Raw genomic sequence first — 16,559 nt, 5'->3', positions numbered from 1 at the left:
TGCCTCGTTGCCGTTCGCTAATGCATCGAACCGGATCTGCCCGGCGCGGAGTTCCGGTGGTGTTCGAACGTTCAGCAGCGCCGGTGTCACTGTGTGAAAAGATACGGCTTTGAGCGGGGCCAGAACGGGGAGGGGTGACGACTGAGTGGGTATCTCCCGTCGCCAGGCGAGTCAGAGTGCCGGTTATAGGCCAGTTATTGAAGGCACTGGGGTTGAGTGTAGCATGGTAGCTAATTCAAGCAGACGGTCCATTGTGGTATTTCTTGACACGTCATAAAAACAACTTTTTAAGCAGCTACTTTCGTATTTGTTATTGCCTTCTGATCGATGATCTTAGCACTCCATGCTTTCAATGTCGTGTGTGGACTTAATTCCCTTGCGTTATATTTTTCAAAAAGGGATAGTGACGCTCACTGGCATAAACGCGGTCTTCTTGAAAACTATGGACGATTTTCCCAATTAAAGTTTAACATTAAAATAGCGGAGCAATAGGTCAGTGCATTTCATTAGGTTTAGCTCATTTCCACATTTAACTATGCTCATATTATATGCACAAACCAATGAATCATCTGGGGCAATCAAATTAATCTGCTCATACCGAATGTGATCTCCATTAATCCACGTCAGTCTTGCTCCACTACGCATCAGGAGTCAAAATGCAGCCACATATGTGGCTTCATTTGTCGCAGTATGTCGCAGTATATAATTCAGAAGGATCTAACAAGCCATATGTATCGATGAAAGTAAACAGAATAGCTAATATGACTGCTCCTGTTGATTAGCCTTTCTGGCCATTGACATGTTAGGTTTGAATGATAGAAATAGTTATAATACAAATGGCAAGATTGATATATTGAGAATAAAAGTGTGGATTTGCCAGACACTCCACTAAGTTGCATGACGGCTAGTCGAGGCACATAATTTGACATCGATTGCTGTCATGTAGCATCTAAAGACGCATTAATGGGGAATGTAAAGCCATAGGGGACGCTCTTCTTCTTCTTCACGATTACAAAGCCCGTGAGGCTCGCTAAGCATGGATGATCGAGTATACATCATGATCTGTCTTATGTGCATATAGTAACCTCTGGACGTATCCATTTACCATGACGTTTGTATGGTGACTTCACATCATTTATATTGAATTATTTGAAACTAATCCCTTCATTAGGCATATTCTGAATGGGCCACATAATATCTCTATCCACTTTTGAGGGATAATCTCTCCAATGTCCGTCAGAAGTCAGAACCATTGCATCAGCTGACTGGGCGCGGCTCTCGGTCCACCTGGCGACCAACGGTGTCATCTCATGAGACAATCTCTACCCGAGGTGGTCACGCAGCCCTGCCCGCTGCTCTGCCCGCCCGCTCCCTTCCCGTTCTGCCGGTTTGGGCCGGGTCCGGTCACGTAAACAGGGGTTCCGTGTCGTGTCCGCACCTGCGTGTGTGTCAGGTGGGCGGGACCCGCGCGGGGGTAGGGACTGCCGGGCGACGCCTCCGTGCCGCTGCTGGGTCACCGCCGGTGCTTGTGGGACCCTGCCTGATGTAAGACTCGTAGCACCTGCCTGCCGATTTGGTTGTCAACATTGTGGGGGAACAGGTGTGTTTGTGGCCGTGTTTGGTTCATGACGTCAACTTGCAAAGTAGTCTATCTGTGAACTCGGAAGACATTGAGACTTCAGTTGTTTTAGAGCTTCTACCTTAGTCTTGACGCCAGCGACAAGTCCCCGCCCAGCCCCTGTTGGGCCTGAACGCCTGTCGTGTGGGTGAGCCTGATCACTGTGAGCCGGCGGCATTCAGATGCTGCCCTCGGTGACACAATGCACACGATACCTCCCACGTCACCAAGAAACATGGAACTTCAATCTCAACTGCGGGTCTTTTCCACCGAATCGAACGGTATCTTGCGAAGCTTCTCCTGTCTGGCTGCCTTTGGTCACCCAGACCCTTGTAGTCGATCCGGAAAACCCTTGGCAGAGTTCCCTTTTGCGGTATCGCCTCCCCCAGGTTTGCATCATGCTGCTGGTGAAAAATGCAGACCTTGCGGTGTGACCCTTATTATCATACGGTCATTTGTAGGTTTCGCCGTGAAGTTTGAATGCATTGGTGGGAGTCAAAGGCCAGTTGTTCATCACAGTTTACATATGAGGTCATTGTCACTGCAGTTAGCCAATGTCAATGGCAACTACTTTGAATGGTGTCTTCAGTGTTTTCAGATACGGGTAATATGCTGCTGTCCTCAGTCCTGGTATAAAAGGGGGATTGTTAAACACAGTATCTGAGAGGAAGGCAGTGTCTCATCATTTGATGGCCACTGTAATTTATTTCGTTTTGTTTATAAACTCTCGCTTTTGAAAAGCCTGTCTCTTTGTCAGCTACTCGTGTTGTATTACATTTGTTTTTGCCCCACCTTGCAGCATATTTTTAGCTCGGCGCGTTTGTATTGGATGCCAAATCCCATTTAGTGTCTAATCCTGTGTTTTACCGCTGCGCCGGCGCGTAAACCCGGTAATAGGGTCACAGGGCCGGGCGGCGGCCGCATCTGCGGCCGTTGGCAGCCGCTCGGTGCAGGTGCCGCGGGTTGGAGAGCTCGCCGGAACTTGGCAGGGCTGGCTGCGGACCACACAGCCCGGACCGACAGGGCATCAGCCCCGCCCCCGCCCCGCTCCGCCCGCCCGCCAGCCCCGCCCGCGCCGCGTCGGTTTTTGCCGTCTGCGCTGGGATCTCTGCGGCTTCTCGGAGATGCGGCCAACTCCCCCACACCGTCGCGGCCGCCGCCCGACAACAAGGCAAAACAAACGGCTCGGTCGGCTTGGAAAACAAGCCCGCCTCCTCCGCACGCCGGCACACAGCCAAACAACCGGCCCGCCGGCGGTTATTGGGCTGGTAAACGCACACCTGACATAGCTTGGATAACTGCTGGTGCTGCTTAATTTCATAATCTAATTTGGGAATATGTTTAATGTTAATCCTGTTTATGCTTTTCTCTTCCAGACTTTACACAGTTAAAACGCTAAAATCGAAGGCTGTTCTAGTTTGCAGAGCATGTTTACCTTTCAGAAGTAAGAAAACTTGAAACTTGAACTCATGTTTTGTACTTGAATATTTATTATTTGTGATGATTGAATGTATCTCTTCTTTTATTGTTCAAATTTAATGCAAAAGCAGTGCCTCAGAAAGTAGCAGGTCTCCGGTTCTTAATTTATTAATACTAACCGGCAGTATTATCAAAGGAGGCGCTGGCAGTGAATCGATTTTTGCCGACGTTATCCGACCAGTCACGCCGCGCCTGGTCATGACTCCGTCTGCTCAGTTCCACGGGCCTCACTCGGTCCTGTTCACACACGGGCCGAAACTCCGGGGCTTCACCAAAGATCCCCGATCTCCAGGCCTGCGCCGGAGCACAATCATCAGATGAGAAACGAGAAAAACTGAGCCAGGCCACGACCGCTCCCTAGAACATCACGCACCCTTCCGTTCTGACGACGGCTAGCCGCTAATCCCTAGGCCTTATCCTCGAGTCCCATGGTGAATCTGTCTGACCCGAGACCGTCTCAGCCAGCACGCCCGCTCCGCCCGACCCCGCCCCCGTCTGGCCACGGGTGGGCGAACAGGACACTCATTATAGCCGGTGCGCAGTGGGGCAGTTGGCTGGCGTCCTTCGTCCTCTGATGTGCCGCCTCCTCTGGCGGGACAGTGAGCCGTCACGGGGCCACTCGGCCGCGATGTTGGCAGTGGGATGTCTCGACGGCGGTCAGATGTTACGGGAACTGTCAGCTATTTTGGCAGCGCGGTCAGGTAGCTGTCGACCGCAGTTGCTGTCACCTCGGCTAGCTGTCACCAACTTTAGCTAAAGAGACAACAGTCGGCGGTAGCTGTCATCATAGCCAGCTGTCCTGAATCAGTCAGCTGTGGCCGCGACAGCCTCTGCAACAGTCAGATGTCAAGGTGGTGATCCTGACTCAGCTAACATGGTGACAGTCACCTGTGACTGTCACCACAGTCAGATGTCACCCCAAACCAGCTGTCACACAGTTACTTTTTAAACAGTTATCAATCTCTGCGGCAGCCAGCTGTCACCAGTCGCCTCTGACCTCTATCCCTCCCATCCCCACCTCTCTTCCTCCTCCACTCCTCTCTCTGTCGGGATCGACGCGAGGGCAGAGTGCGGCGCGCGCCGTCCGCCTGGCCGGCCCACCTCCGCGGTGTCGCCGGGATGAACAATCGATCGTCGAGAGCGCTGCAGCTTCCGCCAGCCGCGCCGCGCCGCGCCGGGCCGTCGGCCGGCCGGCCCGATGCTCCCGATTCCGACGGCCTTGGCCCAGTAGCGGCGCCGGCGCCCCGGGCGGTTACGTCCGGTGACAGGTCAGATTTCCCAAATATTGACACGGGGCGATGTCGCGCAGAGAGGAGGCTGCGCGGCCGAGGAGAGACAGAGACGGCCCCCTGGCCACACGCAGGTGAGAGAGAGGTCGGCACAGCCTGGGGCTGGTAACGAGGTTAGCGACTGATCGATGCGGCTTTGTGATGTGTGCACCTGTTTTGTTTTTGTCAAGGTGAATAAAATTGAGATGCGTTACACCTGTTTAGATCACCTTTCGGCTGACTCATCTAGGTGATGCCAAAATTAAATCACTGTAGCGGTAATAGAAGTGACTGTCTCCGTTTTCACACCGTCGGCTTGTTTTGTGGTCGTCAACTGTCTGGCGTTATCAATTTTCTTCTTCTCACACGGCGAGAAGAGGCGACATCTCGCCATCTCCACAGTGTCCGTTTGTCGTCATCTAACGGGGGAAATGTGTGAGAATCAGCTCAAACGGTGATTTAAATCTTAAACTCTATAGTTTTTAGGCAAACAGTTTCGAGAAGAGGTTATTCGCCTGTGACCGTTCACAAGTGCATATGTGTGTCTGCTCGGCCTGCAGTATTGGTCGACATCCCGCGAAGAAATCTCACGCCTTGGCATTGCATTATCTCATCTTTTGTTGAACATGAAAATATATCCCGTCCGCCATTTGTTTGCGTTTCCAGGCAGCCGCAAGGCCTCTGCCCCGCCGTGTCCACAGGTCGTGGCCTCCCTCTGGAACACACTGTCCCCGATTTCGCCCGGGGCCATTTCCTGGTGCGCAGCGCGCTGCAGCTTCCCCAGAATCTCCGTCAGCTTCAACAAACATGGCGGCGCGTTTACTTTCTTCGTCGACGCATGTTGGGCACCAGTTAGCGGCTCTGACGAGGCCGGCAGACTGGCAGCGTAAATATGCCCGAAACGGAGACTCAGCAAACATTGGCCGGTGATATCAGCCCAGCTCCGCTGCCCCGAGCGCCGTCCCACATTGATCGAGACCCGACGCCGGACTCCCTGCGGGCTTCTCTCGTTCCTTCGTTTCCCGCGTTGACCAGCGCTGGGACCCGCCTAGTCTGATGACCTTTGCGGTTTTTCTCCCTGACGCGTGGGTGGCCGACGTTCTTTCGATAGGCTGCGGTGTCGGTGGGTAATTGGGCATGTTTCCGGCGCAGGTGAGTCTCCTCCTCCCTAGCCGTACCGGCTGTCCTCCCACACTACAGATCGGGTGTGCCAGACCGGCGACCGATGGGGGAGGGCGGCCCACGAGCTGGCGAAGCGAGCCGCGGGCACATCGTACTGCCAGGGATCGGCGGAGATTCTCAGAAACGACTGACAGGCGTGAGGCACAGGGGTGTGGGTGACTGGAGATTGACAAACATGGACCGCGACACATGTCCATCGAGTAATACGCTGTCAGAATGAATGAAATCGTGGACTGAATGTTGATGACTCATGAATTCATCGATTATGCACTGAATCCTGGTCGAGAAGGATTACCGTTGCATGGGGTCATCGAGGCTAAGAGCCGAGCGCGATATCATCGCATAAATGCCAGTCTCCTCCACGACCACTCATGAATGATGCATGTAACGGGCAAAACCTCCCGGCAATAGGCGACGCATCGTAGCGAGAGTAACCAGAACTTCCCACATCAAAGTCGGCGACCCGAGTCGGCGACAGCATTTTTCCCTGCGGCTCCCAGGTGTCCCTGATGGAGTGATGAAAGCATCCGACGCGTGTGAACAAAGATACGCATCAGGTCTGGTCCCTCTCTCCCATGGCTAGAGTGTGAGGGCCGGATTCGGACCACACCGATACAGACTGCAGCTAAGACCGTCTCGTCCCGACCCGTCTGTCTACCTCACGTCGCGGGTGCCCTGCATCGCGGACGGCGCGCGCGTCGTGTCCCCGTGCCCTGGCCTTGGTGGAAGAGCGGGCCGGGGAGGGGAGGAGGGGAGGGGTGCGGCACGATCTGACCCCGTCCCAGCGGCCGAGAGCGTGCCAATTGGTACAGAGACGGTGCTGATAGCTGGGCGAGGCCATTAGCTGAAATCGGCGGCAGCTGTGGAGGGGGCGCCTAATTAACCTCGCGCTGGGGCCGGTTCAGATATGTTGAGGCACGACGCCGTATGAGTTGACTGTGCGCCGTCTGCCTCAGTCAGGATGAAAGTAAAACAAGGTTGTAAAACAAGGGAGCGAAACAAAATGCACTGAAAGCTTGGGCATTGATGGATTGGTGAAAGCTGGCAACCTTTGTGAATAAGTCGAATGCCGTAGCTATTGGTGAAAGTGCAGCATACCATGAAATACTTACCGGAACAATAAGCGAATGATCCTTTTGGAGACAACTGGTGTGGTCAGTAAGAATAGTACCTAAACGCTTTGAGTCTAAAATTAGAAATCCTTCAAACACCGCAATCTGCTTCTGAGTATTACGCTAATCATTAACCGATCATATTATAAGTTAGCTCAAAACCCATCTAACTGGTAACACGAGTTGACGAATTACACGAGTACTAGGCTGGCTGTATATGCCGTGGAGTGTGGGTACCCAGGACTGTCGCTGCAAGTCAATCAGCTGATGTCTGTCCACGTCAGCAGAGTGTCGTGTGACGTGTCAAATTGTGGTCATCTGATGTCAACAGGAGAGCAGATGCAGCACTGGCTAGCCAGCTGTCAGCAGATTATGGAATTATATATTTTGGGACTGTAATGTCATTTCAGGCCCATCATCAAATTCGAAAAAATCGGCGTCCACAAGAAATAGGAGTGTGCGGTTGTGCTCAATTATTTACTATCGAAGTTGCCTTGTTTTTCTTCATACTGCCTTCTAATCTCCTCTTAAATAGGGTTTCTGCACACTAAGATGTTCATCCAGTGATATCAAGCTCCGTTACAGGCAGCATGCTCGCCTTATAACCTATTAGTTTATAGCCTATAGTTGCATGTCATTGAGATGAAACAGTAGCTCTCATCCAGCCACCTCTCACCTTCGGTAGGTGATATGTATATCCTGACAAAGAAGTCGTGACCACAGCCACTCAGATTAGGTGATCAGGAGACGATGGCATGTCTCTTCTCCTATATCTAATAACACTCCCACAGCCAGGTAGGTTGTTTGTGAATTATTCTGGGAGCAGTACAGGGACAATCCAGTTGTGCTGCGGAGATGGCTTAGGACTTCTTGGGTATGCTTTATTCCGTGCTGTGTATCTGAATTGCAAAGGTGTGTAGAATGAAAGATACATTTGGGCATGTCCAAGAATCAAACAATGTGCAAATAAGCAGTGCTGCATCCCTTGACTTTCAAGCCATGACCTGAATGACTCGGTGGTTTTTGACAACCTGTTTTGGCCCTGTTTTCGTCAACATTGGGACGATTTTTCTCATAGTTCTGTTCTGTCAATGACCTACCTGACATAATGCTAATAACTCGCTAATCTATCGATAAGGATAAATGCGTAAATGTCGCGTTGCATCGGCGATTTGTTTTTTAGCCCATCAAATCAATATACTTAACATCGTATTATAACTTACATAGTTCAATAAGGTAAAAAAAAGCACAAACTGCATTGTATAGCTTGGTCTGATTCTACTTTTTACCATAGTTCATTTTGTCACCGTGCCATTTCATGTTTATCATTTTATTTGACAACGCTAATAATTCATCCCTCAATAGAGAACCTAATAAAAATAGGTTGCAGGAAAGCACGATGAAACGTGTCACAAGAGGACATTATCGTTTGTAATATGTAACCACCCGGAAAGCTAGCACTTTCTTATGTGACAATGTACCCAACTTTTAAAAGAGCTCTAACCCATGTTCATCTGCAACGTGTATGGATGACTTGATCTCTCAATTATTGGTAAATGGTGCGGGACTTTGGAGCAGCTGGTTAGTAGTGATCCATACTCACAATCCACAGTTTACACCCGCAAATGACCTTTAAACAGATCGACCCACACTTTAAATTCCGGATCATCCGAATCACTCTGTCATTCTTGACCTTTGCTTCCCCGAACCTTCAGGCTGCATGTTACGCTAATCGCTGGAATCCCGGATCATCGTCAAAGTGTCTGAATGACGTCATAACTCGTACACGAGTCGAGGGTAAACAGGGGTGAAGGGCGGCCAAGGTGGTGAGGAATGCTCCGGTTTTAGCTCCCCAGTCAGAGCGCTAGATAGCCTCTGGTGTTGGCGTAAGCAGCAAGCACACTTGACTACTGTAAAGCTCCGATATCAAACACTTGAAAGGGGATGGTGTGCAACATGTTCGTATTGGGTGCAACCATTTGCTATTATCAAATTAGGTGAGATAAAACAGAGTTTGAACGCGTTGTCCTTAAAAAATGACCCGTGAAGTGGCACTAACTAGTCTTTTTTCCTAAAGAAATTACAGACCTCCACAAACACCATTAAACAAGCATTGTAATTGATTTTATTGGGGGAGGGGGCAGCCTGCAAAAGGGATCTGCGCCTGGTGTCGAGTCATTTTGAAGCGGGAACTGGGATATTGGATTTGTTCCGTATGACGCATCGTAAAATCCATGAGGGAGCGGGTCACGGTCACAGCTGCCACTATGATTTTACGGCGGCGGCGGCGGCGGCGGTCCGGGCTGGGCTACCTGCACGGCCGGAGCAGTCGGCCGGTATCGGGCCATCTCTGCCCGGAGCTGGCTGACTCAATGGCCGACAGAGGCCGAGCTGCTATCTGGCTCCGTGCCTGATGACTCGCCCCAGCCCCGGGCCGAGCGGCGGCACCTTCCGTGTCAACCAGGTGCCGCCCCCGCCCGCGGGAAACGTCATCGGACGCTGCACCAAACGTCATCGGCCGCCGCCGCCCCCGTCAGCAGGCTCACCCGGAAACAACGACATGTGCCGCGTCAACATCCCGGAGACGGGGCTTACTGACCGGCTGCGGAGTCCGCCTCTGACTGTATCCGCTCTGACCGATACGAGCCGTGGGTGACCGGTTGACCCTTCTCCTTCCTCCCTCCCCTCCCCTCACCACCTCCCCCGCGCCGTCGTCACCACGGACGGCTGACCATGTTACCTACCGAGCCGATGACGTAATGTGGTTGACACCTGCCCACCACTGATCGGCATGATCAGCGGCGACGATAGCGGCTGAGACCACGGTAGCTGGCGCGCCCGGTGACCAACCGGTCAGCTATGTTACCTGCCGTGTTGCCATGCAATTTGGAAGTGGCCGGTGAGGGGAGCGGTCTGTTTTGGCGGTGGAACCCACAGGAGTGGCGGGCTGCCGCGGCCAGTGTTTGAAGGACGAGTCACTGTGTATTTGAGGCACTTTGTGGTCACGATCGGACTTCTGTGGAACCGCACCCTACCACTGTTTCCCATAAGCAATAAACATTCACAGATGATGGATACCTCATATTTTATTATTTAGATACTAGAGTGAATTGTTGTTGAGTTTTCTAACCCTCGCCCTGGCAGGGGGGTCGATGCGACCCCCCTCCCTAAGGTTTTTCGAAGTTAGCGTAAAAGCGGCGGCGCGCAGCGCCACCAAATTTGGCACAGCTTATGGGGCAACCTTTTTACATATGACCTGAAAATTTCAGGTCCGAGTGACCTTGGGTCAGGTCACCAGGTCAGAAAAACCGGTACAAGGTCATGGTCTAATTTCAATTTTCTTTTTGCACCTGTCCAGCTCACAGTTTTGGACTGATTTCCTTCAAACTTTCAGGATGTGCTAATTTCACCGAGTTGTTTAACATATAGTTCGGGTTTTTTTGAGGTCACTGACCTGAGGTCAGTTAGAGGTCATTACGTCGTAATGTTAAGCCTATGGGAAAATACTTAATTCGGAAAATACTGGAGATATCCGCTTCGTTCTATCACTTTTGTGCTTTGAAACCACAGTACTTAACAGCAGGTCACTTGGTGCTTCTTTGTTTGGTGTACTTATCTATGGGTCAGGTCAAATGAGGTCAACTGAGGTCAAATGACGTTTTTGCCAATAACTTGGCACATAATGACTCTAGATCTTAAAAAATGGTATCATTGAGTTCCTGGTGATCAGCCGAATCGAATGATATGCAATATGATGCAATTTGGTTAACTTGAACTTAATCTATTAATTTAAGTTTACTTAAAATTTAAGACAAACTTTAAGTACACTTAAGCAAGCTAAAAAGTATATCATTCGACGCGACTTGACGTGCTGAGTTCACTGGTGCTTTTCTTCTTGCTCTATCTTAATTAGATCAAAAGTTATAAGCGAAAATTTTTTGACCTGCTTTTAGCGAAATTTTTACATTTATACCCCCCAAAACCCCCCTAAATATTGACCTAGAGCAACCAAATTTGCACAGGGGCGAGAACTCCAGGGGGCCCACCTACCTACCAAATTTGGTGTTTCTAGGTGCCATAGGAGCCAATCGCGAGGAGGGGTCGCATCGACCTCCCCCCCCCCCTGCCAGGCCGTGTTATGAAAAATGCCCCGCCAGGGCGAGGGCTAACAAGCGTCATCGAAATCCCTGTATATCGTAATAGTCGATTTCAAGCGCATCTTCTTAGCATTGAGATGGGTACGTTCCATTGTTCGTGCGTACAATTGCACGTTCACAAACAGAACTCACCTTAACTCAATCCGTAAGCCGATGTCCAAAGCACTCTTACAACATGAGAGGTGAAGGGACTTTGATCTAAAATCTCGAGATTGTTCACGTTAAAGGCCACTAAAATGTGGATCAGGCACTATAGCAACCACACGTGATAGCAAAAAGTAAACCATTCTGCACGGTTTGTCTAATCCCAACCGCTCGAATCACTGAAACAATACATGTGACTGGTATCCATCTTAGAAGCTATCCCAGCAGTGTGGCAGGATTTGCATGTGAGAAACATGAGCAAATCTTTTTTAAGCTTCGCTTTTTTAATGAACATGGCCATAACATCGATCTGTTACATCACCCATACTGTAATGTCAGATGCCAACCCCTATAGGCATATTTGACTCACATGAAATATATGTTCACTTGTTATATTGATTGGTTTATATTTTAACAGCGCATTCGTTGCTTTGCTACTAGTTCAGTACGCTACTGTGTCTAGTACAATGTGTCTGGCTCAGTGTATCCCGTGTCTGTGTGTATGTTTTTGTCGTCAGTTGTGCTGAGAGTGACCTTAGCGAGACGTGCCAAATGTCATCGCAGTTGGCTGAGGCCCAGAGGTCCTTGTACACACATACCGAGCTGGTATCTTGTCAACATTCTTATCGTCCTCTGGCCCCCCTCTCTCTCAATGTCACACGCACTCGCCTAGCCGTCTCCTCGCTTACAGTATCTATCTGGGACAGGGAATTCCTAGGGACGATCGAGTGCCAAATGTTTCACAAAAACCTATTGGAAGTGTCAGCGGAAGATATGAATGTAAACATGTTCCGGAATACCTTTGCGACATTCCGACATACCATACGAGATGTGAGTGGATCACGACTCTGACACCTGCTATTTGAAGGATGATGACACAGGAAAAACGGCCGTGCTTAACGCCGGGAGCGGCCATTGTCGTAGAAATAACGGAAACAGATGACATCGACGCTGAATATTATATATTTTACGCAAATCCTCATCGTCGAAGCTTACAGGTGCAGGAAGTTCGTCATTTTTTCGGCTCGTTTTTTTACACTGAACATGAGGAGCGGCACCAGATGTGCTGGATCATCGCTGAGGATCATCCCACCTGCTTTCTTGTCCCGTTACTTATTGCAGTTGATAAAACGGATGAGGACGAACTCATGGAATAGCTTGAAAAAAAAACCAAACATAAACGGAACAAATTTTCGCATTTATCCATTTCCGAGTAGCTAATCCGAGATATGTGTGGGGGCTTCATGACCACGGAATTTGCATGACTTGCTGCTCAGAATGACTATACCGTGTTTCGAGCGACCGCATGGAGTTCACAACTTTTTGATGATACGGTTATAGTCCCGAAACTCTTATATTTTATGTCTGACATGCTTTGCCATTTTGACAATTGTGATGAAAATCACGGCACCGGTGCTTCTGAACTATGATCTCGAACTCAAGTTGATCTGATATTTGGTGCCTGTACGCGTGCAGAAATGTGCAGTGCAGTGCACAGTTAAGGCCTGGCTATACACTATGCGTTTTCTGCGTGCGTTTTTTGCGGGTTTGCGGGTTTTGCATAATATCGTTCAAGAGAAATAAGCGATATTACGTTTTTGTGTTGCTTTTTACATTGAGTTTTAGTTAATATAAGAGAAATATTAACTTTTATAGCTAACTAATGTAAAAATGATATTATTTATAACATTTTTCTATAACGATATTACGCAAAAAACGCAAATCTGAAAAAAACGCACGCAGAAAACGCATAGTGTAGCCAGCCAGGCCGTCACACGCTTCAGCTGTGGACGAAACGTAACAGCTGCTATGAAGTTCCTTAACCTTTGATGACGTTGAGGCAGTTGAAGTGTGGATGCAGCTTAAGCCCTGTTGACATGTCATTACTTAGCGCTCTGCTTATGAGTGATTATTTTACCTCTGTGAAGATTGACTTTTTTCTGTGGGAAAGTTCATGCTGTTTTCTATTGAAGACAGAAGGACAAAAATGCATCCTTTATGTTACCTATATTTTATTTAAAGTGTATTACGTCTATCCATCTTTCGGGTTATTGTCTAAATGAAGATATCATAACTTATTTCAAAGCCTCCCTCTCCTGTGAGTCAGTGGCGCATTTCTAAAAGTTCTGTGCAAGGTTCCGGGTAAAGTGTGCGCCAGACTGTTTACAGCTGACGCTCCAGAAAACCCAACATCCTTTACGTCAATGGCAATTACATTCAATGCCGTTGAGCAAATCGTAATGCATTGATTCTTTTAGCCTCTCACATTTTCCCATTAATGTCAATTTAGTTATACACTAGAGATGGTGAGTAAACCCAAAATTTCCTACCAAATATCGGTGTCCGTGGGGTGCAAACATGTCAAGGCCTCTGTTTTGAAGCCCAGGGTGTATTGTTCTGTATCAGAGGGATGTCTACGATTGGAAGGTAAGTACCAAAATTAAGCGTTCGACAACGCATTCTACACAATCGGGACATCCTTGATCAGTCATTGTCTAATTACATCTATACGCGGCGAGGCAAGCAGCAACTAGGCTGTGGGACGTGTGTGCCTTGAGCTTATTACGGCGACTAAAAACGCAATAATGTGACGAGGGATATAAGTGATATAACCTATGGTGTCTTTTGCTACTCGTTTTCCTCCGCAGTATTTGTTGAATAGAGAGATGAGCGGCTAAAACATCTTGCTGGGAGCAAATGCATATGTATATTCAATATAACATATTATCACTCAGTCATAATTTTGAGGAGTTTGAAAAGCTGGTTGAAATTTCACACAAGTCTCAAAAGGTAGGATTTAGATTGGCATGCGCGTATTTTCTCCAGAATTTCTGCAGTGATCTCTTAGTAACAGAAAGGAACAGCACAATACTGCTGGAAAATCCTATGTTTTTATAACGAAGTTCCACGGACGCATAAATAAAAAGAAATAATTTATATCTCGGGTTGGATGTTTCCCAAACAATAAGAAGCCCCCATATAACGATATATCACAATGATGCCAATTCGGGTCAAGACCACTTGGGGCGTAACATTTGTTAGCCTCGCTCCATAAAACCCATATTTTCTCAGAAAATACAGACCTCACTGCTCTCTCCCCCAGTCTCGTACATCCTAATGGTGGGCGCCGCGGCAGCGGCCGACTATCGCTCGATAGTCTACCCTTTGCTCTGCAGACCACCCTCTATGTCGGGCAGCAATTTACTGCCGTCTTTTATACGGCCGATGGCGGGCGCAACTCGGTCACGGCAGGGCAGACGATGAGAGCGGTGGGGCCAAAGAGCTCGCTGTTGTATCCCTGCCGGTCTGCAGAAAGGCGAGCGTGGGAGAGAGCCCAGCTGACTCCGAGGGAGGAGAGAGATGGAGATGGAGCGTGCAGATGGGGTGGGAGAGGGAGAGAGAGAGAGAGAGAGAGAGAGAGAGAGAGAGAGAGAGAGAGAGAGAGAGAGAGAGAGAAGAGAGAGAGAGAGAAGAGAGAGAGAGAGAGAGAGAGAGAAGAGAGAGAGAGAGAGAGAGAGAGAGAGAGAGAAAGAGAAAGAGAAAGAGAAAGAGAGAGAGAGAGAGAGAGAGAGAGAGAAGAGAGAGAGAGAAGAGAGAGAGAGAGAGAGAGAAGAGAGAGAGAGAGAGAGAGAGAGAGAGAGAGAGAGAGAGAAAGAGAAAGAGAAAGAGAGAGAGAGAGAGAGAGAGAGAGAGAGAGAGAGAGAGAGAGAGAGAGAGAGAGAGAGAGAGAGAGAGAGAGAGAGAGAGAGAAAGAGAGAGAGAGAGAGAGGCGAATGGAACATTGCGTTGCTAATGAGAGGAGAGGATAGAATTCAATGAATATTCTGGAATACGGACAGAGCGGATGTTTGTTACAAATGGATTAATTTTGATAACTAGTTTGATAAATAGCTGGAATACGTCTGCCACAAGTAAACACTATATGTAGACCTAGTGATGAGCTTAGTGTTACCACGTTTGCGCCTAGCAACAGATCTAGTCTGCCATAACTTGCTGCACTTGTGTGCCCTGTTTGATGATATTCATGCTTTTCTGGGTCACGTTTTGGTTTTATCAACTTATCCCTGTCAGCGCATATTAAGCCTTCCGATTGCTGAGCTTGTAATTCAAGCTAAGATACTCGCGTACTGAATCTGCTTTGAGATCTTCAAACCGCTACGTTTTTATATAGCATTTCACATCAACTCTTGCATAAACATTCTCGACTACCGAAACAATACGACGCCAATTTTCATTGTTTGCGGTTACCCGGACCGTTTTGCAGGTGTTCTTTTCAGGCTCAATCCACGCTAAGTACTTAATTTAGCACGTGAAACGGATGTGGCCAGCAGCTTGTGAACAGTGTGTCATGCAGGCTCGAAGCCGCTGAGCCGCGGCCCAGGCCGAGGGCCTTAGCGGCGCAGGCGGCCAACGGGGAGCTGGCAATGGGCGAGGTTTGTGGCCGGTCGAGCCGGTAACAGATGTTGATGGCGGTTATTAAACACTGCGGTGATGATAGCAGTAATCGAGCGAAAGAATGCTTTCTAGCCCCAGTCTCAATAAATCATGGAGTGGTGTTTACATAAACTGTATGCTGATTTGTTATGCCCAATGTTTCTGGTGCAGACATTGGTTTTGAGGTCACCTAGGATTTGACAAAAGGTCATAAGATTAGTGAACTGAGTAATGTTGAACAGTAGGTATAGCCGCGCCGATCAAACCCAGTTCGTGAAGTGAGGCTGTTACGGTCGTGTTTTGTGACTATTGGCAAATCGGCGTATAGTCATCATGGCCCTTTGGCACCGAAAAACACCAACATAGTTGTATAAATGGCATAATTTTGAAGGCTGCAGTGTCACAATATGCAAGAAACTGGGACGGATAACCGTGCTTACAGTGATTCGCAAATACGGCAGGTGGATATACAACCACGGGACAGGTTAGATATGCAACTTACCGGTAAGTTATTGCTCCTTGGTCCTTGTCACGCCATGGGCAGACACACAAAGCCAGCCTCACTTGAATCCATCCAGATCGCCCTGAGAACGACGGTCATATCACATACATAGCAGAAGGAAAAGTCGGGAACAGTTCAGACATCCGTCTAAATGCATAACATGAATGACACAAACAATGTGGAACTACGGTAGCAAACACACTACGGCACACTGCACAATGCACAATGCGGACTTCTGTTTGGAAAGATGCCACACAGTAGAGCTTATGCAAGATTAAAATGATTTCAATAGCCAGCTATCTAATTTCAGTCCCAACGACTCACACCACTATCGGACGGCAGAACACGAAACCACCACACTCCAGCCGGGGCGGGGAATAGCTACGCACTGCGCAGGGCACGGGGCAGCCGCTGACCCGACCTTTGGCCGCTGACATGACGCACAGTGTCCTTCTCCACAGTGTCCTCTGAGATCGCATCGAAACGCGGCAATCGTATGTTATAGTTTTATTCCATTGTTTTAGCTTCACTCATGTACAATTTTTACGACATTTCAGCACCATTTCACCATTAAATTGGCGTTTTACGCTCATACTATTTTCACGCCAGGCTGGATCAGGTCATAGAGCGGTCGCGACCCCACTGGCATCGAGCCAACTCGGT

At 48.9% G+C, this 16,559-nt stretch overlaps 1 long non-coding RNA gene across 2 annotated transcripts; it reads right to left on the bottom strand.

Moving 5' to 3' along the window:
- Positions 1-3,603: 3,603 nt before the first annotated feature.
- Positions 3,604-16,252, bottom strand: LOC122384894. 2 transcript variants are annotated; one of them, XR_006257113.1, is made up of 3 exons: positions 16,221-16,242; positions 15,897-15,978; positions 3,604-3,850 (listed from the first exon to the last, which is right to left on the bottom strand). It is a non-coding gene; the product is annotated as an uncharacterized LOC122384894 (long non-coding RNA). The 2 variants fall into 2 exon arrangements; XR_006257114.1 differs by lacking the exon at positions 3,604-3,850 and adding an exon at positions 3,891-3,927 and having other exon boundaries at positions 16,221-16,252.
- Positions 16,253-16,559: the final 307 nt, after the last annotated feature.

Source organism: Amphibalanus amphitrite, unplaced genomic scaffold (assembly GCF_019059575.1).
Source record: "Amphibalanus amphitrite isolate SeventyFive unplaced genomic scaffold, NRLGWU_Aamphi_draft 000201F_arrow, whole genome shotgun sequence".
In the NCBI taxonomy this organism is placed as follows: Eukaryota; Metazoa; Arthropoda; class Thecostraca; order Balanomorpha; family Balanidae; genus Amphibalanus; species Amphibalanus amphitrite.
Note: the sequence above shows the minus strand (reverse complement) of the source record. Positions and strands in the feature narration are given on the sequence as shown.